Source organism: Pygocentrus nattereri, chromosome 24 (genome assembly GCF_015220715.1).
Source record: "Pygocentrus nattereri isolate fPygNat1 chromosome 24, fPygNat1.pri, whole genome shotgun sequence".
Taxonomy (NCBI): Eukaryota; Metazoa; Chordata; class Actinopteri; order Characiformes; family Serrasalmidae; genus Pygocentrus; species Pygocentrus nattereri.
The window spans coordinates 34,384,620-34,411,763 of record NC_051234.1 but is presented as its reverse complement, the minus strand read 5'-3'; the positions used below and the strand labels follow the sequence as shown (position 1 = coordinate 34,411,763).

Here is a 27,144-nt window from a genome sequence, read left to right as displayed (position 1 = left end):
GGCATGATCAACCTATGGCTGGCCGCCTCGGACGAAGGTGTATAGTGTTTAAAGGCCGAAACACCTGATGACTCTGAGGTACACTACTGATGATGTGTCCTAAAATTTCTTAATCTACTATTTCTGTACTCTAATTTATCCACATATAAGGAATAATTCTCTTAGATATTTTTAATAATAAGAAAAACTAAAATACCAGGCGATTAGTAGGTAAGCTAACGATAATGTGTCCTAAAATGTCTTAATGTATTATCTCACACCTGTTCGTTCTCTGACTTGCCGTTGTGGGAAGGAGAATGAATGGGTGAAAAACATAGGCCAAATCAGGCCTCGAGGGTGCCCTGCTCAGTCTAGTGGTGCACTTCTCTCTTCACCTCTTTGTTCTTTGCCTCGCAAAGCAGTTAGAAGAATCAAATATAAATACAACTCTAATTTATCCATATATAAGGAATAATTCTCTTAGTAAATTAAAAAACCTAAAATACCAGACTACTAGTAGGTGCCCTAATGATAATGTGTCCTAAAAATTTCTTAAATATATTATCTCACACCTGTTCGTTCTCTGACTTGCCGTTGTGGGAAGGAGAATGAATAGGTGAAAAACATAGGCCAAATCAGGCCTCGAGGGTGCCCTGCTCAGTCTAGTGGCGCACACTTCTCTTCACCTCTTTGTTCTTTGCCTCGCGAAGCAGTTAGAAGAATCAAATATAAATACAACTCTAATTTATCCATATATAAGGAATAATTCTCTTAGTAAATTAAAAAAACCTAAACTACCAGACTACTAGGAGGTGTGCTAATGATAATGGGTCCTAAAATTTCTTAATATTTTATCTCACACCTGTTCGTTCTCTGACTTGCAGTTGTGGGAAGGAGAATGAATGGGTGAAAAACATAGGCCAAGTCAGGCCTCGAGGGTGCCCTGCTCAGTCTAGTGGCGCACTCCTCTCTTCACCTTTTTGTTCTTTGCCTCGCAAAGCAGTTAGAAGAATCAAAGATAACTTAGCCCGAATACAATTATAAATAAAAAAAAGTTTTCCAACAAACAAAAGGAGATTCATCCACAGACGGAGGAACTGAAAGGCCCGATGGCGTGACTTAACAAGCGGTGGCCCGTGCAATACCCTTGATCTTCCTATCTAACCACGGCTGTTGAGGACAGTTGATGGGGGAAGTCATTGTATGTTCTCTAACCCTAACCCTAACCCTAACCCTAACCCCTAACCCTAACCCTAACCCTAACCCTAACCCTACTAGGAGGTGTGCTAATGATAATGGGTCCTAAAATTTCTTAATATTTTATCTCACACCTGTTCGTTCTCTGACTTGCAGTTGTGGGAAGGAGAATGAATGGGTGAAAAACATAGGCCAAGTCAGGCCTCGAGGGTGCCCTGCTCAGTCTAGTGGCGCACTCCTCTCTTCACCTTTTTGTTCTTTGCCTCGCAAAGCAGTTAGAAGAATCAAAGATAACTTAGCCCGAATACAATTATAAATAAAAAAAAGTTTTCCAACAAACAAAAGGAGATTCATCCACAGACGGAGGAACTGAAAGGCCCGATGGCGTGACTTAACAAGCGGTGGCCCGTGCAATACCCTTGATCTTCCTATCTAACCACGGCTGTTGAGGACAGTTGATGGGGGAAGTCATTGTATGTTCTCTAACCCTAACCCTAACCCTAACCCTAACCCTAACCCTAACCCCTAACCCTAACCCTAACCCTAAACCCTAACCCTAACCCTAACCCTAACCCTAACCCTAACCCTTTAACCCAAATTTTAACTTTAGACTAACCATAAACCTAAATCTTAACCCTAACCTTAACCTCACCCTAACCATAACCAATTAACCCTAATTTTTATTACCCTAACTGTAACCCATTAACCCTAATTTTTATTACCCTAAATATAACTAATTAACCCTAATTTTTATTACCCTAACTATAACTAATTAACCCTAATTTTTATTACCCTAACTATAACCAATTAACCCTAATTTTTATTACCCTAACCATAACCTAGAGGGTAATAATTAATAAATAGAATAATTTAATTGGACATGGGACACAAGCCTGGGCATGATCACCCTATGGCTGGCCGCCTCGGATGAAGGTGTATAGTGTTTAAAGGCTGAAACACCTGATGACTCTGAGGTACACTACTGATGATGTGTCCTAAAATTTCTTCATTTACTTCTTTAGTCATAACATATTTTAGGTAATAAAATTAATTTAATTTATACTACACCCCAAAACCCAATTACTGAGTGTGATTTAGCACCGTTGTGGACATGAGACCTGATGAGATGATTTCTGAGCCTGATGGTTTGTAAGAGGTCGGCCCGTGCACAACGATGACCCTTGATTTTCTTCGAGGGCATCGGATACTCAGGGTTTATAACCCTGAACTTTAAACCTAACCCTAACCCTAACCCTAACCCTAACCCTAACCCTAAACCCTAACCCTAACCCTAACCCTAACCCTAACCCTAACCCTAACCCCTAACCCTAACCCTAACCCTAAACCCTAACCCTAACCCTAACCCTAACCCTAACCCTTTAACCCAAATTTTAACTTTAGACTAACCATAAACCTAAATCTTAACCCTAACCTTAACCTCACCCTAACCATAACCAATTAACCCTAATTTTTATTACCCTAACTGTAACCCATTAACCCTAATTTTTATTACCCTAAATATAACTAATTAACCCTAATTTTTATTACCCTAACTATAACTAATTAACCCTAATTTTTATTACCCTAACTATAACCAATTAACCCTAATTTTTATTACCCTAACCATAACCTAGAGGGTAATAATTAATAAATAGAATAATTTAATTGGACATGGGACACAAGCCTGGGCATGATCACCCTATGGCTGGCCGCCTCGGATGAAGGTGTATAGTGTTTAAAGGCTGAAACACCTGATGACTCTGAGGTACACTACTGATGATGTGTCCTAAAATTTCTTCATTTACTTCTTTAGTCATAACATATTTTAGGTAATAAAATTAATTTAATTTATACTACACCCCAAAACCCAATTACTGAGTGTGATTTAGCACCGTTGTGGACATGAGACCTGATGAGATGATTTCTGAGCCTGATGGTTTGTAAGAGGTCGGCCCGTGCACAACGATGACCCTTGATTTTCTTCGAGGGCATCGGATACTCAGGGTTTATAACCCTGAACTTTAAACCCAACTCAGCCAGTGCCATCCGTAGTCACCCACTGGGGACGTCTACGAGGTAGGCCCGTGCATAACGATGACCCTTGACTTATTGAGGGCATCGTATACCCCGCCAGTGCCACCCATAATTCACTTACCAGGGACGTGTACGAGGTAGGCCCGTGCACCCGCCAGGGCCACCCGTAAACCCATCAGGGACATGTACGAGGTGGGCCCGGGCACCCCGCTAGTGTCACCCGTAATTCACCCACCAAGGTCATGTACGAGGTAGACCTATGCAACGCAAGTGTCACCCGTGTTTCACTCACTAGGGACGTACACGAGGTAGGCCGATGCACCCCGCCAGTGCCACCCGTAATTCACGCACCAGGGATGTATACGAGGTAGGCCCGTGCACCCGCCAGGGCCACCCGTAAACCCACCAGGGACATGTACGAGGTGGGCCCGGGCACCCCGCTAGTGTCACCCGTAATTCACCCACCAAGGTCATGTACGAGGTAGACCCATGCAACGCAAGTGTCACCCGTGTTTCACTCACTAGGGACGTACACGAGGTAGGCCGATGCACCCCGCCAGTGCCACCCGTAATTCACCCACCAGGGACGTGTATGAGGTAGGCCCGTGCAACTCGCCAGTGCCACTCGTGGTTCAAACACGAGGTAGGCCCGTGCACCCTGCCAGTGCCACCAGTAGTCATCTATTGGGTGCAGTTAACTCTCGCTATTGGTCTCTGTCCCTCTGGTATAATTAGAATTATGCTCTATGTGGTAAACATTTTTCGAATCCCCAACAGGAGCCGCTCCGCTGTAACTGTTAGTGAAAACAGTCAGAAACATTAAAAATAAATATAATTATGTCTAAATAAACCATTAAAATTATACAAAATAATCTCCACGGCAACTGTAGTGGAGAGAGAAAAAATAGGAATTATTAAATTACACAAAATAATCTCCACGGCAACTGTAGTGGAGAGAGAAAAAATAGGAATCATTAAATTAGACACAAATAATCTCCACGGCAACTGTAGTGGAGAGAGAAAAAATCTAAAGACTTAGAAAAATAGATATAATTATTTTAATGAGAATAGTTTTTTAAATAAATCATTAAATCATATATATCAATCTCCACGGCAACTGTAGTGGAGAGGAAAAAATAGGAAGGAAACATAATTAAATGACTGGGCCTGTACCTGGAATGTCCAGCAGGGGCCGCTCCACAGCAACTGCAGTGGAGAAAACAGTACATGAAGAAGTGGCAATTCACTGGGTTAGCCGCTACCCACATGGAAAACGGGAAGCAATGCTCCTGCACCTGGAATCTCCAGCAGGAGTTGCTTCACTACAGCTGTAGGTGAGATTAAATAGGAAGATTTAGATTGATAGATTAATTTATACTTTTATTTCTGTACTGTAGGACAGAAAAACAGAAGGAGCGTGACTCATTTGGAGGGGGAAAATCAAGGCTCCTGCAACTGTAATCTCCAGCAGGAGCCGTTCTACTACAACTGTAGGTGAGAAAATAGAGCCATATAAAGCTAGAATAGGCAGTTGGGTTATCCATGACCCATCTGGAAGAGTAGAATCAGTGGTCCTGTATCTGGAATCTCCAGCAGGAGCCGTTCCACTGCAACGGGAGGGGTGTAAACCTAGACTTAACTCCTAGGCTTAGCCTTAAGCTAACCCTAGACTCTAAAACCCAACCCTAACACCTAACCTTAACCGTAGACTAGCTTAAACCTAATCTTTAACCCAAATTTTAACTTTAGACTAACCATAAACCTAAATCTTAACCCTAACCTTAACCTCACCCTAACCATAACCAATTAACCCTAATTTTTATTACCCTAACTGTAACCCATTAACCCTAATTTTTATTACCCTAAATATAACCAATTAACCCTAATTTTTATTACCCTAACTATAACTAATTAACCCTAATTTTTATTACCCTAACTATAACCAATTAACCCTAATTTTTATTACCCTAACCATAACCTAGAGGGTAATAATTAATAAATAGAATAATTTAATTGGACATGGGACACAAGCCTGGGCATGATCACCCTATGGCTGGCCGCCTCGGATGAAGGTGTATAGTGTTTAAAGGCTGAAACACCTGATGACTCTGAGGTACACTACTGATGATGTGTCCTAAAATTTCTTCATTTACTTCTTTAGTCATAACATATCTTAGGTAATAAAATTAATTTAATTTATACTACACCCCAAAACCCAATTACTGAGTGTGATTTAGCACCGTTGTGGACATGAGACCTGATGAGATGATTTCTGAGCCTGATGGTTTGTAAGAGGTCGGCCCGTGCACAACGATGACCCTTGATTTTCTTCGAGGGCATCGGATACTCAGGGTTTATAACCCTGAACTTTAAACCTAACCCTAACCCTAACCCTAACCCTAACCCTAAACCCTAACCCTAACCCTAACCCTAACCCTAAACCCTAACCCTAACCCTAACCCTAACCCCTAACCCTAACCCTAACCCTAAACCCTAACCCTAACCCTAACCCTAACCCTAACCCTTTAACCCAAATTTTAACTTTAGACTAACCATAAACCTAAATCTTAACCCTAACCTTAACCTCACCCTAACCATAACCAATTAACCCTAATTTTTATTACCCTAACTGTAACCCATTAACCCTAATTTTTATTACCCTAAATATAACTAATTAACCCTAATTTTTATTACCCTAACTATAACTAATTAACCCTAATTTTTATTACCCTAACTATAACCAATTAACCCTAATTTTTATTACCCTAACCATAACCTAGAGGTTAATAATTAATAAATAGAATAATTTAATTGGACATGGGACACAAGCCTGGGCATGATCACCCTATGGCTGGCCGCCTCGGATGAAGGTGTATAGTGTTTAAAGGCTGAAACACCTGATGACTCTGAGGTACACTACTGATGATGTGTCCTAAAATTTCTTCATTTACTTCTTTAGTCATAACATATCTTAGGTAATAAAATTAATTTAATTTATACTACACCCCAAAACCCAATTACTGAGTGTGATTTAGCACCGTTGTGGACATGAGACCTGATGAGATGATTTCTGAGCCTGATGGTTTGTAAGAGGTCGGCCCGTGCACAACGATGACCCTTGATTTTCTTCGAGGGCATCGGATACTCAGGGTTTATAACCCTGAACTTTAAACCCAACTCAGCCAGTGCCATCCGTAGTCACCCACTGGGGACGTCTACGAGGTAGGCCCGTGCATAACGATGACCCTTGACTTATTGAGGGCATCGTATACCCCGCCAGTGCCACCCATAATTCACTTACCAGGGACGTGTACGAGGTAGGCCCGTGCACCCGCCAGGGCCACCCGTAAACCCACCAGGGACATGTACGAGGTGGGCCCGGGCACCCCGCTAGTGTCACCCGTAATTCACCCACCAAGGTCATGTACGAGGTAGACCCATGCAACGCAAGTGTCACCCGTGTTTCACTCACTAGGGACGTACACGAGGTAGGCCGATGCACCCCGCCAGTGCCACCCGTAATTCACCCACCAGGGACGTGTATGAGGTAGGCCCGTGCAACTCGCCAGTGCCACTCGTGGTTCAAACACGAGGTAGGCCCGTGCACCCTGCCAGTGCCACCAGTAGTCATCCATTGGGTGCAGTTAACTCTCGCTATTGGTCTCTGTCCCTCTGGTATAATTAGAATTATGCTCTATGTGGTAAACATTTTTCGAATCCCCAACAGGAGCCGCTCCGCTGTAACTGTTAGTGAAAACAGTCAGAAACATTAAAAATAAATATAATTATGTTTAAATAAACCATTAAAATTATACAAAATAATCTCCACGGCAACTGTAGTGGAGAGAGAAAAAATAGGAATTATTAAATTACACAAAATAATCTCCACGGCAACTGTAGTGGAGAGAGAAAAAATAGGAATCATTAAATTAGACACAAATAATCTCCACGGCAACTGTAGTGGAGAGAGAAAAAATCTAAAGACTTAGAAAAATAGATATAATTATTTTAATGAGAATAGTTTTTTAAATAAATCATTAAATCATATATATCAATCTCCACGGCAACTGTAGTGGAGAGGAAAAAATAGGAAGGAAACATAATTAAATGACTGGGCCTGTACCTGGAATGTCCAGCAGGGGCCGCTCCACAGCAACTGCAGTGGAGAAAACAGTACATGAAGAAGTGGCAATTCACTGGGTTAGCCGCTACCCACATGGAAAACGGGAAGCAATGCTCCTGCACCTGGAATCTCCAGCAGGAGTTGCTTCACTACAGCTGTAGGTGAGATTAAATAGGAAGATTTAGATTGATAGATTAATTTATACTTTTATTTCTGTACTGTAGGACAGAAAAACAGAAGGAGCGTGACTCATTTGGAAGGGGAAAATCACGGCTCCTGCAGCTGTAATCTCCAGCAGGAGCCGTTCTACTACAACTGTAGGTGAGAAAATAGAGCCATATAAAGCTAGAATAGGCAGTTGGGTTATCCATGACCCATCTGGAAGAGTAGAATCAGTGGTCCTGTATCTGGAATCTCCAGCAGGAGCCGTTCCACTGCAACGGGAGGGGTGTAAACCTAGACTTAACTCCTAGGCTTAGCCTTAAGCTAACCCTAGACTCTAAAACCCAACCCTAACACCTAACCTTAACCGTAGACTACCTTAAACCTAATCTTTAACCCAAATTTTAAATTTAGACTAACCATAAACCTAAATCTTAACCCTAACCTTAACCTCACCCTAACCATAACCAATTAACCCTAATTTTCATTACCCTAACTGTAACCCATTAACCCTAATTTTTATTACCCTAAATATAACCAATTAACCCTAATTTTTATTACCCTAACTATAACTAATTAACCCTAATTTTTATTACCCTAACTATAATCAATTAACCCTAATTTTTATTACCCTAACCATAACCTAGAGGTTAATAATTAATAAATAGAATAATTTAATTGGACATGGGACACAAGCCTGGGCATGATCACCCTATGGCTGGCCGCCTCGGATGAAGGTGTATAGTGTTTAAAGGCTGAAACACCTGATGACTCTGAGGTACACTACTGATGATGTGTCCTAAAATTTCTTCATTTACTTCTTTAGTCATAACATATTTTAGGTAATAAAATTAATTTAATTTATACTACACCCCAAAACCCAATTACTGAGTGTGATTTAGCACCGTTGTGGACATGAGACCTGATGAGATGATTTCTGAGCCTGATGGTTTGTAAGAGGTCGGCCCGTGCACAACGATGACCCTTGATTTTCTTCGAGGGCATCGGATACTCAGGGTTTATAACCCTGAACTTTAAACCCAACTCAGCCAGTGCCATCCGTAGTCACCCACTGGGGACGTCTACGAGGTAGGCCCGTGCATAACGATGACCCTTGACTTATTGAGGGCATCGTATACCCCGCCAGTGCCACCCATAATTCACTTACCAGGGACGTGTACGAGGTAGGCCCGTGCACCCGCCAGGGCCACCCGTAAACCCACCAGGGACATGTACGAGGTGGGCCCGGGCACCCCGCTAGTGTCACCCGTAATTCACCCACCAAGGTCATGTACGAGGTAGACCTATGCAACGCAAGTGTCACCCGTGTTTCACTCACTAGGGACGTACACGAGGTAGGCCGATGCACCCCGCCAGTGCCACCCGTAATTCACGCACCAGGGATGTATACGAGGTAGGCCCGTGCACCCGCCAGGGCCACCCGTAAACCCACCAGGGACATGTACGAGGTGGGCCCGGGCACCCCGCTAGTGTCACCCGTAATTCACCCACCAAGGTCATGTACGAGGTAGACCCATGCAACGCAAGTGTCACCCGTGTTTCACTCACTAGGGACGTACACGAGGTAGGCCGATGCACCCCGCCAGTGCCACCCGTAATTCACCCACCAGGGACGTGTATGAGGTAGGCCCGTGCAACTCGCCAGTGCCACTCGTGGTTCAAACACGAGGTAGGCCCGTGCACCCTGCCAGTGCCACCAGTAGTCATCCATTGGGTGCAGTTAACTCTCGCTATTGGTCTCTGTCCCTCTGGTATAATTAGAATTATGCTCTATGTGGTAAACATTTTTCGAATCCCCAACAGGAGCCGCTCCGCTGTAACTGTTAGTGAAAACAGTCAGAAACATTAAAAATAAATATAATTATGTTTAAATAAACCATTAAAATTATACAAAATAATCTCCACGGCAACTGTAGTGGAGAGAGAAAAAATAGGAATTATTAAATTACACAAAATAATCTCCACGGCAACTGTAGTGGAGAGAGAAAAAATAGGAATCATTAAATTAGACACAAATAATCTCCACGGCAACTGTAGTGGAGAGAGAAAAAATCTAAAGACTTAGAAAAATAGATATAATTATTTTAATGAGAATAGTTTTTTAAATAAATCATTAAATCATATATATCAATCTCCACGGCAACTGTAGTGGAGAGGAAAAAATAGGAAGGAAACATAATTAAATGACTGGGCCTGTACCTGGAATGTCCAGCAGGGGCCGCTCCACAGCAACTGCAGTGGAGAAAACAGTACATGAAGAAGTGGCAATTCACTGGGTTAGCCGCTACCCACATGGAAAACGGGAAGCAATGCTCCTGCACCTGGAATCTCCAGCAGGAGTTGCTTCACTACAGCTGTAGGTGAGATTAAATAGGAAGATTTAGATTGATAGATTAATTTATACTTTTATTTCTGTACTGTAGGACAGAAAAACAGAAGGAGCGTGACTCATTTGGAAGGGGAAAATCAAGGCTCCTGCAACTGTAATCTCCAGCAGGAGCCGTTCTACTACAACTGTAGGTGAGAAAATAGAGCCATATAAAGCTAGAATAGGCAGTTGGGTTATCCATGACCCATCTGGAAGAGTAGAATCAGTGGTCCTGTATCTGGAATCTCCAGCAGGAGCCGTTCCACTGCAACGGGAGGGGTGTAAACCTAGACTTAACTCCTAGGCTTAGCCTTAAGCTAACCCTAGACTCTAAAACCCAACCCTAACACCTAACCTTAACCGTAGACTAGCTTAAACCTAATCTTTAACCCAAATTTTAACTTTAGACTAACCATAAACCTAAATCTTAACCCTAACCTTAACCTCACCCTAACCATAACCAATTAACCCTAATTTTTATTACCCTAACTGTAACCCATTAACCCTAATTTTTATTACCCTAAATATAACTAATTAACCCTAATTTTTATTACCCTAACTATAACTAATTAACCCTAATTTTTATTACCCTAACTATAACCAATTAACCCTAATTTTTATTACCCTAACCATAACCTAGAGGGTAATAATTAATAAATAGAATAATTTAATTGGACATGGGACACAAGCCTGGGCATGATCACCCTATGGCTGGCCGCCTCGGATGAAGGTGTATAGTGTTTAAAGGCTGAAACACCTGATGACTCTGAGGTACACTACTGATGATGTGTCCTAAAATTTCTTCATTTACTTCTTTAGTCATAACATATTTTAGGTAATAAAATTAATTTAATTTATACTACACCCCAAAACCCAATTACTGAGTGTGATTTAGCACCGTTGTGGACATGAGACCTGATGAGATGATTTCTGAGCCTGATGGTTTGTAAGAGGTCGGCCCGTGCACAACGATGACCCTTGATTTTCTTCGAGGGCATCGGATACTCAGGGTTTATAACCCTGAACTTTAAACCTAACCCTAACCCTAACCCTAACCCTAACCCTAAACCCTAACCCTAACCCTAACCCTAACCCTAAACCCTAACCCTAACCCTAACCCTAACCCCTAACCCTAACCCTAACCCTAAACCCTAACCCTAACCCTAACCCTAACCCTAACCCTTAAACCTAATCTTTAACCCAAATTTTAACTTTAGACTAACCATAAACCTAAATCTTAACCCTAACCTTAACCTCACCCTAACCATAACCAATTAACCCTAATTTTTATTACCCTAACTGTAACCCATTAACCCTAATTTTTATTACCCTAAATATAACCAATTAACCCTAATTTTTATTACCCTAACTATAACTAATTAACCCTAATTTTTATTACCCTAACTATAACCAATTAACCCTAATTTTTATTACCCTAACCATAACCTAGAGGGTAATAATTAATAAATAGAATAATTTAATTGGACATGGGACACAAGCCTGGGCATGATCACCCTATGGCTGGCCGCCTCGGATGAAGGTGTATAGTGTTTAAAGGCTGAAACACCTGATGACTCTGAGGTACACTACTGATGATGTGTCCTAAAATTTCTTCATTTACTTCTTTAGTCATAACATATCTTAGGTAATAAAATTAATTTAATTTATACTACACCCCAAAACCCAATTACTGAGTGTGATTTAGCACCGTTGTGGACATGAGACCTGATGAGATGATTTCTGAGCCTGATGGTTTGTAAGAGGTCGGCCCGTGCACAACGATGACCCTTGATTTTCTTCGAGGGCATCGGATACTCAGGGTTTATAACCCTGAACTTTAAACCCAACTCAGCCAGTGCCATCCGTAGTCACCCACTGGGGACGTCTACGAGGTAGGCCCGTGCATAACGATGACCCTTGACTTATTGAGGGCATCGTATACCCCGCCAGTGCCACCCATAATTCACTTACCAGGGACGTGTACGAGGTAGGCCCGTGCACCCGCCAGGGCCACCCGTAAACCCATCAGGGACATGTACGAGGTGGGCCCGGGCACCCCGCTAGTGTCACCCGTAATTCACCCACCAAGGTCATGTACGAGGTAGACCCATGCAACGCAAGTGTCACCCGTGTTTCACTCACTAGGGACGTACACGAGGTAGGCCGATGCACCCCGCCAGTGCCACCCGTAATTCACCCACCAGGGACGTGTATGAGGTAGGCCCGTGCAACTCGCCAGTGCCACTCGTGGTTCAAACACGAGGTAGGCCCGTGCACCCTGCCAGTGCCACCAGTAGTCATCCATTGGGTGCAGTTAACTCTCGCTATTGGTCTCTGTCCCTCTGGTATAATTAGAATTATGCTCTATGTGGTAAACATTTTTCGAATCCCCAACAGGAGCCGCTCCGCTGTAACTGTTAGTGAAAACAGTCAGAAACATTAAAAATAAATATAATTATGTTTAAATAAACCATTAAAATTATACAAAATAATCTCCACGGCAACTGTAGTGGAGAGAGAAAAAATAGGAATTATTAAATTACACAAAATAATCTCCACGGCAACTGTAGTGGAGAGAGAAAAAATAGGAATCATTAAATTAGACACAAATAATCTCCACGGCAACTGTAGTGGAGAGAGAAAAAATCTAAAGACTTAGAAAAATAGATATAATTATTTTAATGAGAATAGTTTTTTAAATAAATCATTAAATCATATATATCAATCTCCACGGCAACTGTAGTGGAGAGGAAAAAATAGGAAGGAAACATAATTAAATGACTGGGCCTGTACCTGGAATGTCCAGCAGGGGCCGCTCCACAGCAACTGCAGTGGAGAAAACAGTACATGAAGAAGTGGCAATTCACTGGGTTAGCCGCTACCCACATGGAAAACGGGAAGCAATGCTCCTGCACCTGGAATCTCCAGCAGGAGTTGCTTCACTACAGCTGTAGGTGAGATTAAATAGGAAGATTTAGATTGATAGATTAATTTATACTTTTATTTCTGTACTGTAGGACAGAAAAACAGAAGGAGCGTGACTCATTTGGAAGGGGAAAATCACGGCTCCTGCAGCTGTAATCTCCAGCAGGAGCCGTTCTACTACAACTGTAGGTGAGAAAATAGAGCCATATAAAGCTAGAATAGGCAGTTGGGTTATCCATGACCCATCTGGAAGAGTAGAATCAGTGGTCCTGTATCTGGAATCTCCAGCAGGAGCCGTTCCACTGCAACGGGAGGGGTGTAAACCTAGACTTAACTCCTAGGCTTAGCCTTAAGCTAACCCTAGACTCTAAAACCCAACCCTAACACCTAACCTTAACCGTAGACTACCTTAAACCTAATCTTTAACCCAAATTTTAACTTTAGACTAACCATAAACCTAAATCTTAACCCTAACCTTAACCTCACCCTAACCATAACCAATTAACCCTAATTTTCATTACCCTAACTGTAACCCATTAACCCTAATTTTTATTACCCTAAATATAACCAATTAACCCTAATTTTTATTACCCTAACTATAACTAATTAACCCTAATTTTTATTACCCTAACTATAACCAATTAACCCTAATTTTTATTACCCTAACCATAACCTAGAGGTTAATAATTAATAAATAGAATAATTTAATTGGACATGGGACACAAGCCTGGGCATGATCACCCTATGGCTGGCCGCCTCGGATGAAGGTGTATAGTGTTTAAAGGCTGAAACACCTGATGACTCTGAGGTACACTACTGATGATGTGTCCTAAAATTTCTTCATTTACTTCTTTAGTCATAACATATTTTAGGTAATAAAATTAATTTAATTTATACTACACCCCAAAACCCAATTACTGAGTGTGATTTAGCACCGTTGTGGACATGAGACCTGATGAGATGATTTCTGAGCCTGATGGTTTGTAAGAGGTCGGCCCGTGCACAACGATGACCCTTGATTTTCTTCGAGGGCATCGGATACTCAGGGTTTATAACCCTGAACTTTAAACCCAACTCAGCCAGTGCCATCCGTAGTCACCCACTGGGGACGTCTACGAGGTAGGCCCGTGCATAACGATGACCCTTGACTTATTGAGGGCATCGTATACCCCGCCAGTGCCACCCATAATTCACTTACCAGGGACGTGTACGAGGTAGGCCCGTGCACCCGCCAGGGCCACCCGTAAACTCACCAGGGTCATGTACGAGGTGGGCCCGGGCACCCCGCTAGTGTCACCCGTAATTCACCCACCAAGGTCATGTACGAGGTAGACCTATGCAACGCAAGTGTCACCCGTGTTTCACTCACTAGGGACGTACACGAGGTAGGCCGATGCACCCCGCCAGTGCCACCCGTAATTCACGCACCAGGGATGTATACGAGGTAGGCCCGTGCACCCGCCAGGGCCACCCGTAAACCCACCAGGGACATGTACGAGGTGGGCCCGGGCACCCCGCTAGTGTCACCCGTAATTCACCCACCAAGGTCATGTACGAGGTAGACCCATGCAACGCAAGTGTCACCCGTGTTTCACTCACTAGGGACGTACACGAGGTAGGCCGATGCACCCCGCCAGTGCCACCCGTAATTCACCCACCAGGGACGTGTATGAGGTAGGCCCGTGCAACTCGCCAGTGCCACTCGTGGTTCAAACACGAGGTAGGCCCGTGCACCCTGCCAGTGCCACCAGTAGTCATCCATTGGGTGCAGTTAACTCTCGCTATTGGTCTCTGTCCCTCTGGTATAATTAGAATTATGCTCTATGTGGTAAACATTTTTCGAATCCCCAACAGGAGCCGCTCCGCTGTAACTGTTAGTGAAAACAGTTAGAAACATTAAAAATAAATATAATTATGTTTAAATAAACCATTAAAATTATACAAAATAATCTCCACGGCAACTGTAGTGGAGAGAGAAAAAATAGGAATTATTAAATTACACAAAATAATCTCCACGGCAACTGTAGTGGAGAGAGAAAAAATAGGAATCATTAAATTAGACACAAATAATCTCCACGGCAACTGTAGTGGAGAGAGAAAAAATCTAAAGACTTAGAAAAATAGATATAATTATTTTAATGAGAATAGTTTTTTAAATAAATCATTAAATCATATATATCAATCTCCACGGCAACTGTAGTGGAGAGGAAAAAATAGGAAGGAAACATAATTAAATGACTGGGCCTGTACCTGGAATGTCCAGCAGGGGCCGCTCCACAGCAACTGCAGTGGAGAAAACAGTACATGAAGAAGTGGCAATTCACTGGGTTAGCCGCTACCCACATGGAAAACGGGAAGCAATGCTCCTGCACCTGGAATCTCCAGCAGGAGTTGCTTCACTACAGCTGTAGGTGAGATTAAATAGGAAGATTTAGATTGATAGATTAATTTATACTTTTATTTCTGTACTGTAGGACAGAAAAACAGAAGGAGCGTGACTCATTTGGAAGGGGAAAATCAAGGCTCCTGCAGCTGTAATCTCCAGCAGGAGCCGTTCTACTACAACTGTAGGTGAGAAAATAGAGCCATATAAAGCTAGAATAGGCAGTTGGGTTATCCATGACCCATCTGGAAGAGTAGAATCAGTGGTCCTGTATCTGGAATCTCCAGCAGGAGCCGTTCCACTGCAACGGGAGGGGTGTAAACCTAGACTTAACTCCTAGGCTTAGCCTTAAGCTAACCCTAGACTCTAAAACCCAACCCTAACACCTAACCTTAACCGTAGACTACCTTAAACCTAATCTTTAACCCAAATTTTAAATTTAGACTAACCATAAACCTAAATCTTAACCCTAACCTTAACCTCACCCTAACCATAACCAATTAACCCTAATTTTCATTACCCTAACTGTAACCCATTAACCCTAATTTTTATTACCCTAAATATAACCAATTAACCCTAATTTTTATTACCCTAACTATAACTAATTAACCCTAATTTTTATTACCCTAACTATAACCAATTAACCCTAATTTTTATTACCCTAACCATAACCTAGAGGTTAATAATTAATAAATAGAATAATTTAATTGGACATGGGACACAAGCCTGGGCATGATCACCCTATGGCTGGCCGCCTCGGATGAAGGTGTATAGTGTTTAAAGGCTGAAACACCTGATGACTCTGAGGTACACTACTGATGATGTGTCCTAAAATTTCTTCATTTACTTCTTTAGTCATAACATATTTTAGGTAATAAAATTAATTTAATTTATACTACACCCCAAAACCCAATTACTGAGTGTGATTTAGCACCGTTGTGGACATGAGACCTGATGAGATGATTTCTGAGCCTGATGGTTTGTAAGAGGTCGGCCCGTGCACAACGATGACCCTTGATTTTCTTCGAGGGCATCGGATACTCAGGGTTTATAACCCTGAACTTTAAACCCAACTCAGCCAGTGCCATCCGTAGTCACCCACTGGGGACGTCTACGAGGTAGGCCCGTGCATAACGATGACCCTTGACTTATTGAGGGCATCGTATACCCCGCCAGTGCCACCCATAATTCACTTACCAGGGACGTGTACGAGGTAGGCCCGTGCACCCGCCAGGGCCACCCGTAAACCCATCAGGGACATGTACGAGGTGGGCCCGGGCACCCCGCTAGTGTCACCCGTAATTCACCCACCAAGGTCATGTACGAGGTAGACCTATGCAACGCAAGTGTCACCCGTGTTTCACTCACTAGGGACGTACACGAGGTAGGCCGATGCACCCCGCCAGTGCCACCCGTAATTCACGCACCAGGGATGTATACGAGGTAGGCCCGTGCACCCGCCAGGGCCACCCGTAAACCCACCAGGGACATGTACGAGGTGGGCCCGGGCACCCCGCTAGTGTCACCCGTAATTCACCCACCAAGGTCATGTACGAGGTAGACCCATGCAACGCAAGTGTCACCCGTGTTTCACTCACTAGGGACGTACACGAGGTAGGCCGATGCACCCCGCCAGTGCCACCCGTAATTCACCCACCAGGGACGTGTATGAGGTAGGCCCGTGCAACTCGCCAGTGCCACTCGTGGTTCAAACACGAGGTAGGCCCGTGCACCCTGCCAGTGCCACCAGTAGTCATCCATTGGGTGCAGTTAACTCTCGCTATTGGTCTCTGTCCCTCTGGTATAATTAGAATTATGCTCTATGTGGTAAACATTTTTCGAATCCCCAACAGGAGCCGCTCCGCTGTAACTGTTAGTGAAAACAGTCAGAAACATTAAAAATAAATATAATTATGTTTAAATAAACCATTAAAATTATACAAAATAATCTCCACGGCAACTGTAGTGGAGAGAGAAAAAATAGGAATTATTAAATTACACAAAATAATCTCCACGGCAACTGTAGTGGAGAGAGAAAAAATAGGAATTATTAAATTACACAAAATAATCTCCACGGCAACTGTAGTGGAGAGAGAAAAAATCTAAAGACTTAGAAAAATAGATATAATTATTTTAATGAGAATAGTTTTTTAAATAAATCATTAAATCATATATATCAATCTCCACGGCAACTGTAGTGGAGAGGAAAAAATAGGAAGGAAACATAATTAAATGACTGGGCCTGTACCTGGAATGTCCAGCAGGGGCCGCTCCACAGCAACTGCAGTGGAGAAAACAGTACATGAAGAAGTGGCAATTCACTGGGTTAGCCGCTACCCACATGGAAAACGGGAAGCAATGCTCCTGCACCTGGAATCTCCAGCAGGAGTTGCTTCACTACAGCTGTAGGTGAGATTAAATAGGAAGATTTAGACTGATAGATTAATTTATACTTTTATTTCTGTACTGTAGGACAGAAAAACAGAAGGAGCGTGACTCATTTGGAAGGGGAAAATCAAGGCTCCTGCAGCTGTAATCTCCAGCAGGAGCCGTTCTACTACAACTGTAGGTGAGAAAATAGAGCCATATAAAGCTAGAATAGGCAGTTGGGTTATCCATGACCCATCTGGAAGAGTAGAATCAGTGGTCCTGTATCTGGAATCTCCAGCAGGAGCCGTTCCACTGCAACGGGAGGGGTGTAAACCTAGACTTAACTCCTAGGCTTAGCCTTAAGCTAACCCTAGACTCTAAAACCCAACCCTAACACCTAACCTTAACCGTAGACTACCTTAAACCTAATCTTTAACCCAAATTTTAACTTTAGACTAACCATAAACCTAAATCTTAACCCTAACCTTAACCTCACCCTAACCATAACCAATTAACCCTAATTTTTATTACCCTAACTGTAACCCATTAACCCTAATTTTTATTACCCTAAATATAACCAATTAACCCTAATTTTTATTACCCTAACTATAACTAATTAACCCTAATTTTTATTACCCTAACTATAACCAATTAACCCTAATTTTTATTACCCTAACTATAACCTAGAGGTTAATAATTAATAAATAGAATAATTTAATTGGACATGGGACACAAGCCTGGGCATGATCACCCTATGGCTGGCCGCCTCGGATGAAGGTGTATAGTGTTTAAAGGCTGAAACACCTGATGACTCTGAGGTACACTACTGATGATGTGTCCTAAAATTTCTTCATTTACTTCTTTAGTCATAACATATTTTAGGTAATAAAATTAATTTAATTTATACTACACCCCAAAACCCAATTACTGAGTGTGATTTAGCACCGTTGTGGACATGAGACCTGATGAGATGATTTCTGAGCCTGATGGTTTGTAAGAGGTCGGCCCGTGCACAACGATGACCCTTGATTTTCTTCGAGGGCATCGGATACTCAGGGTTTATAACCCTGAACTTTAAACCTAACCCTAACCCTAACCCTAACCCCTAACCCTAACCCTAACCCTAACCCTAACCCTAAACCCTAACCCTAACCCTAACCCTAAACCCTAACCCTAAACCCTAACCCTAACCCTAACCCTAAACCCTGACCCTAAACCCTAACCCTAACCCTAAACCCTAAACCCTAACCCTAAAACCCTAACCCTAACCCTAAACCCTAACCCTAACCCTAAACCCTAACCCTAACCCTAACCCTAACCCATACTCCCTAATCCAATCCAAACACTTAATCATACTCCCTAAACCAATCCAAACACTTAATCATACTCCCTAAACCAATCCAAACACTTAATCATACTCCCTAAACCAATCCAAACACTTAACCACTCTCCCTAAACCAATCCAAACACTTAACCACTCTCCTTAAACCAATCCAAACACTTAACCACACTCCCTAAACCAATCCAAACACTAAACCACACTCCCTAAACCAATCCAAACACTTAATCATACTCCCTAAACCAATCCAAACACTTAACCACTCTCCCTAAACCAATCCAAACACTTAACCACTCTCCCTAAACCAATCGAAACACTTAACCACTCTCCCTAAACCAATCGAAACACTTAACCACACTCCCTAAACCAATCGAAACACTTAACCACACTCCCTAAACCAATCGAAACACTTAACCACACTCCCTAAACCAATCGAAACACTTAAACACTCTCCCTAAACCAATCCAAACACTTAACCACACTCCCTAAACCAATCCAAACACTTAACCACACTCCCTAAACCATAATAACACAAATACAGCCCCTACGCAATCATAACTCTGTTCATCTACTAACACCTAGACTAAAAAACCCCAACACTAAACTAAAAACAGTAAAAACTAAACGAAACACACCACAACACAACACACACTACACCACAGCACACCGCACAACACACACTGCACTTCACAACGCACCACACACACCACACTACACACATAGGCAGCACACACAGCGCACTGCACCACACAACACACTACAAAACACATTACACCACAACACACAACACACACTACACTTCACAACACACCACATACAGCGCACCACACACCATACTACACCTCACAACACACACATGCAGCACACACACAGCACACTGCACCACGACACACCACACCTCACAACACACACTGCACCACATTGCACACACAACATGCAGTGCACAACACACACAGCGCACCACACACCACACTGCACCTCACAACACACACGGCACACACATGCAGCACACACACAGCGCACCACGACACACACTGCACCACATTGCACACACATCATACAGTGCACAACACACACCACACACACACACAACGCACTGCACAACACACCACCACACACTGCACACACAACACACACTGCACTACACAGCACACGCTAACCTAACCCTAAAACTTTCAATCTAATCCCTAACCTATAAAACCAGACCCCACCCAATCTGTAGTCAGGGGACCCAACAACAGGCCCCCCGACTTTAACCATAGATGGACCCCAAACTACAGAACACGAGTTCGGGAGCCCGGCGTTCGTCCCTTTAGGGAGAACAGAGTGAGTGATCCCCTCAAGAGGGGATCGAGTACATAGAATACAGCATTAAACCCAGAACCACACTAAAATGAGTAAAGCTTTAGAGGACGGTAGAATCTCAAGAAAAATATGCAAATTTTCCCAATATGCGAATCCTTCCAATAGACCAATGGCAACAACTCCACATCCTTAAATGATTAGATAGAGACTTAGAACCTATGAAAACATACCAAAATTCCCCCAAATAGGCGAATTCTCCCAATATGCAAATGAGGAACAACTTCACATCTTTAAATGTTAATAACTTTTAAACAAAATTAGATAGAGACGTAGAACTTTTTGCTAATAAAACTACACACTTTTCCCAACAATACTACATCATAAAACCATACGCATTCACCCCGATGGAATTTACTACTGCTAAGATAGACTAGGCTTACCAAAACCACAATACATTTAGGTGGGGGGAGCGCTGATGGTAGAAGCTTGACTCATCCTACATCTTTAAAGGTAAGGGATGAGTCCGCCATTGGTGTACAACCCCAAACAGGAGAGCCAAAGCGGTAGAAGCTTGGTATCTTCCCAGAAAAATTTCAGTGTTGGCTAACACCAGCCTGGAATTCAAAGGGAAGTTATCCGCCGGCTTGGATCTCCGCCCAAGACTGTCTGGGGGGTGACGTATTGCACGGTACCTACCTTCCCGGGGCTTGGAGTCGATCACCTGGCAACGGGTGATTGCGGCACGGTTTCCGATTCTGAGGGTCCTGGGAGGCAGTGATCGATTCGCGGCTGGCCCTGGGCCTTTGGTCTTTGGATTCCGAGCTCTGGTGTATGCCAGGGTGGGCCTAAAGGCCTGTCTGGCTGACCTGGGTAACCTAGCGGTGCTAACAAAGGGTCAGTTGGGCAGGAGGTAAGTATTCAGCCCCCCTGGGTCCACTAGGACAGCACGCAGGGACGGTGGTCTGGGGCATACAGACCTTAAATGAGCGCCCAGTCTCCTACTTATATTAATAGCAATAACAGTGATAATGACAATAAGAATAAAAAGGAAACTAATTACTTTCTAAAGGATAAAATAACTAAATTGGACATGGGACACAAGCCTAGGCATGATCAACCTATGGCTGGCCGCCTCGGACGAAGGTGTATAGTGTTTAAAGGCCGAAACACCTGATGACTCTGAGGTACACTACTGATGATGTGTCCTAAAATTTCTTAATCTATTATTTCTGTACTCTAATTTATCCACATATAAGGAATAATTCTCTTAGATATTTTTAATAATAAGAAAAACTAAAATACCAGGCGATTAGTAGGTAAGCTAACGATAATGTGTCCTAAAATGTCTTAATGTATTATCTCACACCTGTTCGTTCTCTGACTTGCCGTTGTGGGAAGGAGAATGAATAGGTGAAAAACATAGGCCAAATCAGGCCTCGAGGGTGCCCTGCTCAGTCTAGTGGCGCACACTTCTCTTCACCTCTTTGTTCTTTGCCTCGCGAAGCAGTTAGAAGAATCAAATATAAATACAACTCTAATTTATCCATATATAAGGAATAATTCTCTTAGTAAAATTAAAAAAAAAAAAAAAAAAAAAAAAAAAAAAAACCTAAACTACCAGACTACTAGGGGGTGCGCTAATGATAATGGGTCCTAAAATTTCTTAATATATTATCTCACACCTGTTCGTTCTCTGACTTGCAGTTGTGGGAAGGAGAATGAATGGGTGAAAAACATAGGCCAAGTCAGGCCTCGAGGGTGCCCTGCTCAGTCTAGTGGCGCACTCCTCTCTTCACCTTTTTGTTCTTTGCCTCGCAAAGCAGTTAGAAGAATCAAATATAACTTAGCCCGAATACAATTATACATAAAAAAAAGTTTTCCAACAAACAAAAGGAGATTCATCCACAGACGGAGGAACTGAAAGGCCCGATGGCGTGACTTAACAAGCGGTGGCCCGTGCAATACCCTTGATCTTCCTATCTAACCACGGCTGTTGAGGACAGTTGATGGGGGAAGTCATTGTATGTTCTCTAAACCTAACCCTAACCCTAAACCCTAACCCTAACCCTAACCCTAACCCTACCCTAACCCTAACCCTCCTAACCCTAACCCTAACCCTAACCTAACCCTAACCCTAACCCTAATCTTAAACCTAATGCTTATCTTGAAATCTAAGCCTAACCCTAACTTTAATCCAACCCCAAAACCTAAGCTTAACTCTAAACCTTAAACCTAGCCTTAACCCTAATCCTAACCTTAATCCTTACTGGAAGGGACAGGGAGCTGAACAGGCAATATGCTCATGAATGCAAATGATGTGGATTTATTACAGAGAGTACAGACGGCTTTAGTTTGTTCAAAGAAAATGATCAATAATAATCAGCGGTCTTGAATAAAATCAGTTCTGAAATATAAATAGGCCCAACTACCCGGATAGTGACTGCATGTTCATGCTGATCTGTTATCCGATTAGGGTGAACAGTTCATGGTCAAATGTTCACAGCTGTCACTGCTCAGCTCTGGTTCTCTATACACGTGGAGAGTTTCAGAATGCATTGGGACTGTCGCGCCATCAAAGTTGAGCTGTTCAGAAAACCCAATCTGCAGTACATAAAGCAGCAGTGCAGTGTGGGAGTTTTGCTGTTCCACCATTTATATCTTGTCCATGTTCTACAATTACATTCAAATCACAGGAAAAACGCTATAACCGTAAATGTACAGGTAACAAACCATTTACAAGCGAGTTTCCCAGTTTACCTTTGAAATCCAGGCTGTTTTACACACCAGAGTTCGTGGAAACACTTCACAGAATAATAACCATCCAAAACCAACAGAGGGCAGATCAGTAAAGCCATATTTAAAGAACATTATTTCTTTGTTTTTCAGTGAACTGTGTTTATTTGTGATGGACACTCTCACAGTGGTTCAGCTCGTCTCAGCACTGGAAAGCCGGCCAAAACTCCAAGGGCACCCTCTACAGGATACTGAGTGGAACAGTTGTTAGGAATGTAAGGGGTCAATGTTTTGAGGATGCAATGCATTATGGATATTGTGGTTCCTGTTGTAGTTGTCGCCATGTGCTGCAGCCTCGAGCAGCACGCAGACTTTCTTGTCTCGCTCCTCCACCCCGTTTCTTTCATTAACACAGCTGCTCGGTTCAGTTTTGTGTTCTGCTTAAACTGCTTGCAGTAAACACCCCAAACTTCGAGATAGTCCAGCCCTTGACCCGTCCCAGCGGAAATTAACCAGACGTTGGGTATTATCCCAGAATGGGTGGAAAGCTGATGCCGTTCTGGCCTGGTAGCTGGCAGATGGGGCAGCTCCCCTGACTCGTCACGACCACGGTCAAGACGCAGAAGTCGAGGAAGGTAATGTGGGGCAACGAAACCATGTGAAAGTGAAGTCGCGCACATCACGCTGAAGTGGCTACTTTGCATTTTAAATACAGGTCTAGATGCCTGGCGATTGGTCATTGTCAAACAGCCACGTTTACACGCAACCTGACAATCTATTAATAGTCTGACTAATAGCTCAATTGGAATAGAATACATCCATGTAAACAGCTCAATCGGAGTAGACTAATCCAATTGAGGCCATTTGGAATACGGTTTCTATCCAATTGACCAAGGTAAATAATCCGTTAAACAGAAGAATAATATTCACGTAAACGCCTGTATCCGATTACATTCCCTATCGGAAGGTGGAAGAACGCTCTGCACATGCACGGCAGAGGAGACAAGGTTCATACTCTGAGCTTTAAAAGATGACGGTGGGATGGACGGCCAGCTTATGTGTTTCAGAACACGACGTCTTCCTTTATAAGTGCGTGTGAAGGACGTTTCTCGGGGCCTGACATCAGTTTAAAGCCATTAAAAACACGAGCGCACCAACTGGACACTCATCTCGTGCCGACTGGACCTCACGTCATGTTTGCTGTCATGGTAATGGTCACTCTCAGCGCTGCTCCGTGCATGCACATCATTCTGCATCGGATTACTTATAGTGGGCATGTAAAGGAAGATTTCCATCACACTGTTGAGCAGACCGAGATAAACACCTCAGTCTGAGTCTGTAATCCGTCTGTTTTCAGTCAGACTGGCAAAAGTCTTTGCATGTAAACAGCCAGTGTGGAGTATAAAGGAGAACAATGCAGAAGCCGCAACACATCGAACTAACGGCTGAATGAGGCTGTCGGAACCGTTTTTAGTCGCAGAGCGATCGACGGAAACATGACACACACCGACCGGCATGAAAGCAAAGACATTGTGTGTCTAATGGCGCTGAGCGATGCGACAGAGTAAAAAGTTCAGTTTCCGCTGCAGTGGCGCTTCTGCTGCAGGTCCCGGAGACGCCAATCGCTTTACCACTGCAGCAGTAATGCTCAGATTAGTTTAGTACCTGATTTAAAGTGATATTATACACTTTGTCTAATGGTTGTTTAATGGTTTGCTGAAGGTTGCCTATTGCCTTTCTAATGGTTGTCAATTGTTTTTCTAATGGTTTTCTTAAGGTTTTATATTGGTTATCTATTGTTTTTATCAGGGTTGTCTAATGGTTTTTGTAATGATCATCTAATGGTTTTCTGAAGGTTTCTAATGGTTGTGTAATGGTTTTCTAATGGCTTTCTGAAGGTTTTCTAATGCTTGTTAGAAATACACATGTACATATAGAAACATTGTTTTGAACAGATATTTTGGGTGTATAGTAAGTGTTTTTGTATTTGTAGTATTTCTTTTATTTATATATTTATTGTAATTTACATGCCCAATGTTCTTTGTAACTGTTTAGTTGAAATGGTTTATTTAAAATCAGTTCAATTCAGGTTAGAGTTCAAACAAATGAGTATTTAGGACACTTTTATCCGCATTATTCACCCCAACATGACTCACATGAAATACACTGTATATTCATATTTACGCATGAAATATTTATTTAACTCACTGGCCCTAAGTTTTCTCTCTAACCTCTAACCTAGTGTCCACAGTCAGTAACTATAAATCGACAATGTGCACCTGATAACAACCTAAAATGACTTACTTTAACAGAAGCGGTGTGTGGATCAGTGGAGAATGTCTTCGGTGTCTCAGAAATTATGGATGTGTTATGCAAAACTCAAGCAGCACCGCACTCTCCAAGCTTGTCAATGTTGAAAAAGCCAAAATGAATATATATATATATATATATATACACACAACCCCAATTCCAATGAAGTTGGGACATTATGTAAAACATAAATAAAATCTTTGTCTTACACAACATCCAAACTGTTCATATGTGCAATAACAACAATTGTGTGTGCAATAACTCAAGAGGGACACTAACTTAATTTAAATAATTTAAATAATTGTAATTGCTCTATACCTGATGTTTCATATTACTATCAAAATCACCACCACCTTACTATATTCTTGAGTACTTAAATCTGGTGTACATACTGTAAATTCTCTATATTGTCTTAAATTATTAGTAAAGTCGTTATTTTTACATAAATGGCTGCAACTGTAACAACTGCAATTTCCCCCTGGGATCAATAAAGGAATCTGAATCTGAATTGGGGTTTTGTGTGTGTGTGTACATATTTATTTATATATATATATATATATATATATATATATATATATAGATGCACCTCAACACATCAGTGTGCTCATTAAAGCATATTACACAATATTTCAAATGAAAACTGGCTTTTTACAATATTAGCAAATGTAATTAAGGGAAGCACATTAAACAGGCACTACAGAATTCACTCCATATTTCAAAGTGCAAATAACAAAAACTGACATCCTCATTGGGATACACACCTCTCTCTGGGTGGATCTCATCTCTCTAGGGTTTGTAGTATGTAGTGTACCTATATAGTATGCAGTATAGGTCATGAAATTATAGAGTCCATACAAAAAACACTCGTAATGAAAATGAGGAGGAGGTTTCGCCTTCTTTCCTCACTTCCACAGAGAAGAGGATTCTTCTGTAAAGTCTGTGGATTTACCTACAACTTTACTACAACAGTTCACTTTATAATTCTTATTTGGTGAGTTTAGTGGCTTTAACATGATGGTGGTAGTATGATGGAAGACTGATTGAGCCTCCATCTCTGAGAACTTGGGCTGGAGTTCACAGTAGCTTCTGCCTGTTAACAGAAGGCCATACCCCCCTTGTAACCTTGGAAGGACCCTAATGGGACTGAGGAACAGGGAAGAGATGGGGTGGTGGTGTGGACTGTGAACACTTGGTCATGGGAGACAGACATTAAGGATGTGAATTTATAAGATGTTCGACTGAAAAGAGGAGGGGTTTTAAGGCATGGACCTCCCCTGAAATTTCAGATATTCCATAACCCAATTTATCAATCAATTAAGATTAAGTGACCCTTATTAGTTCCACATCGGGGAAGTTTCACCTCTTCAATTTAACCCATCCGTGCAGTGAAACACCACATACACACTAGTGAACACACACACACACTGTAGCCTGGAGCGGTGGGCAGCCCAATCCGCAGCGCCCGGGGAGCAGTTGGGGGTTAGGTGTCTTGCTCAAGGACACCTCAGAGTTAGCTGTCGGCTCTGGGGATCAAACTGGCAACCTTCTGGTCACAGGGCTGGTTCCCTGACCTCCAGCCCACAACTGCCAAATGTGACTAAATATCTGTTTGCTCTGTAGAACCGTATTGTACTTTGCGGTTTAAAGTTTGCACATTACCTGAAAAAAAAAACAGTCCAAGGAGAAATGGATCTCCATGTGTTCTAGGGTCTGAAGTATAAATGTTTTGTTTTTTTTTTCTCTTTAAAACCTGAGCCACTATCCACTGGCCACACCACCACCCCCCTATTGGGAACTCTTATCTTCTTATATACATCTTTTATTTATATATATATATATATATATATATATATATATATATATATATATATATATATATATATATAACACGTACA

General features: G+C 42.3%; 1 long non-coding RNA gene across 1 annotated transcript; it reads left to right on the top strand.

Moving 5' to 3' along the window:
• Positions 1–4,258: 4,258 nt before the first annotated feature.
• Positions 4,259–10,126, top strand: LOC119262383. The gene is made up of 3 exons (XR_005129593.1): positions 4,259–4,704; positions 7,558–7,654; positions 9,940–10,126. It is a non-coding gene; the product is annotated as an uncharacterized LOC119262383 (long non-coding RNA).
• The last annotated feature ends 17,018 nt before the right edge of the window (positions 10,127–27,144 follow it).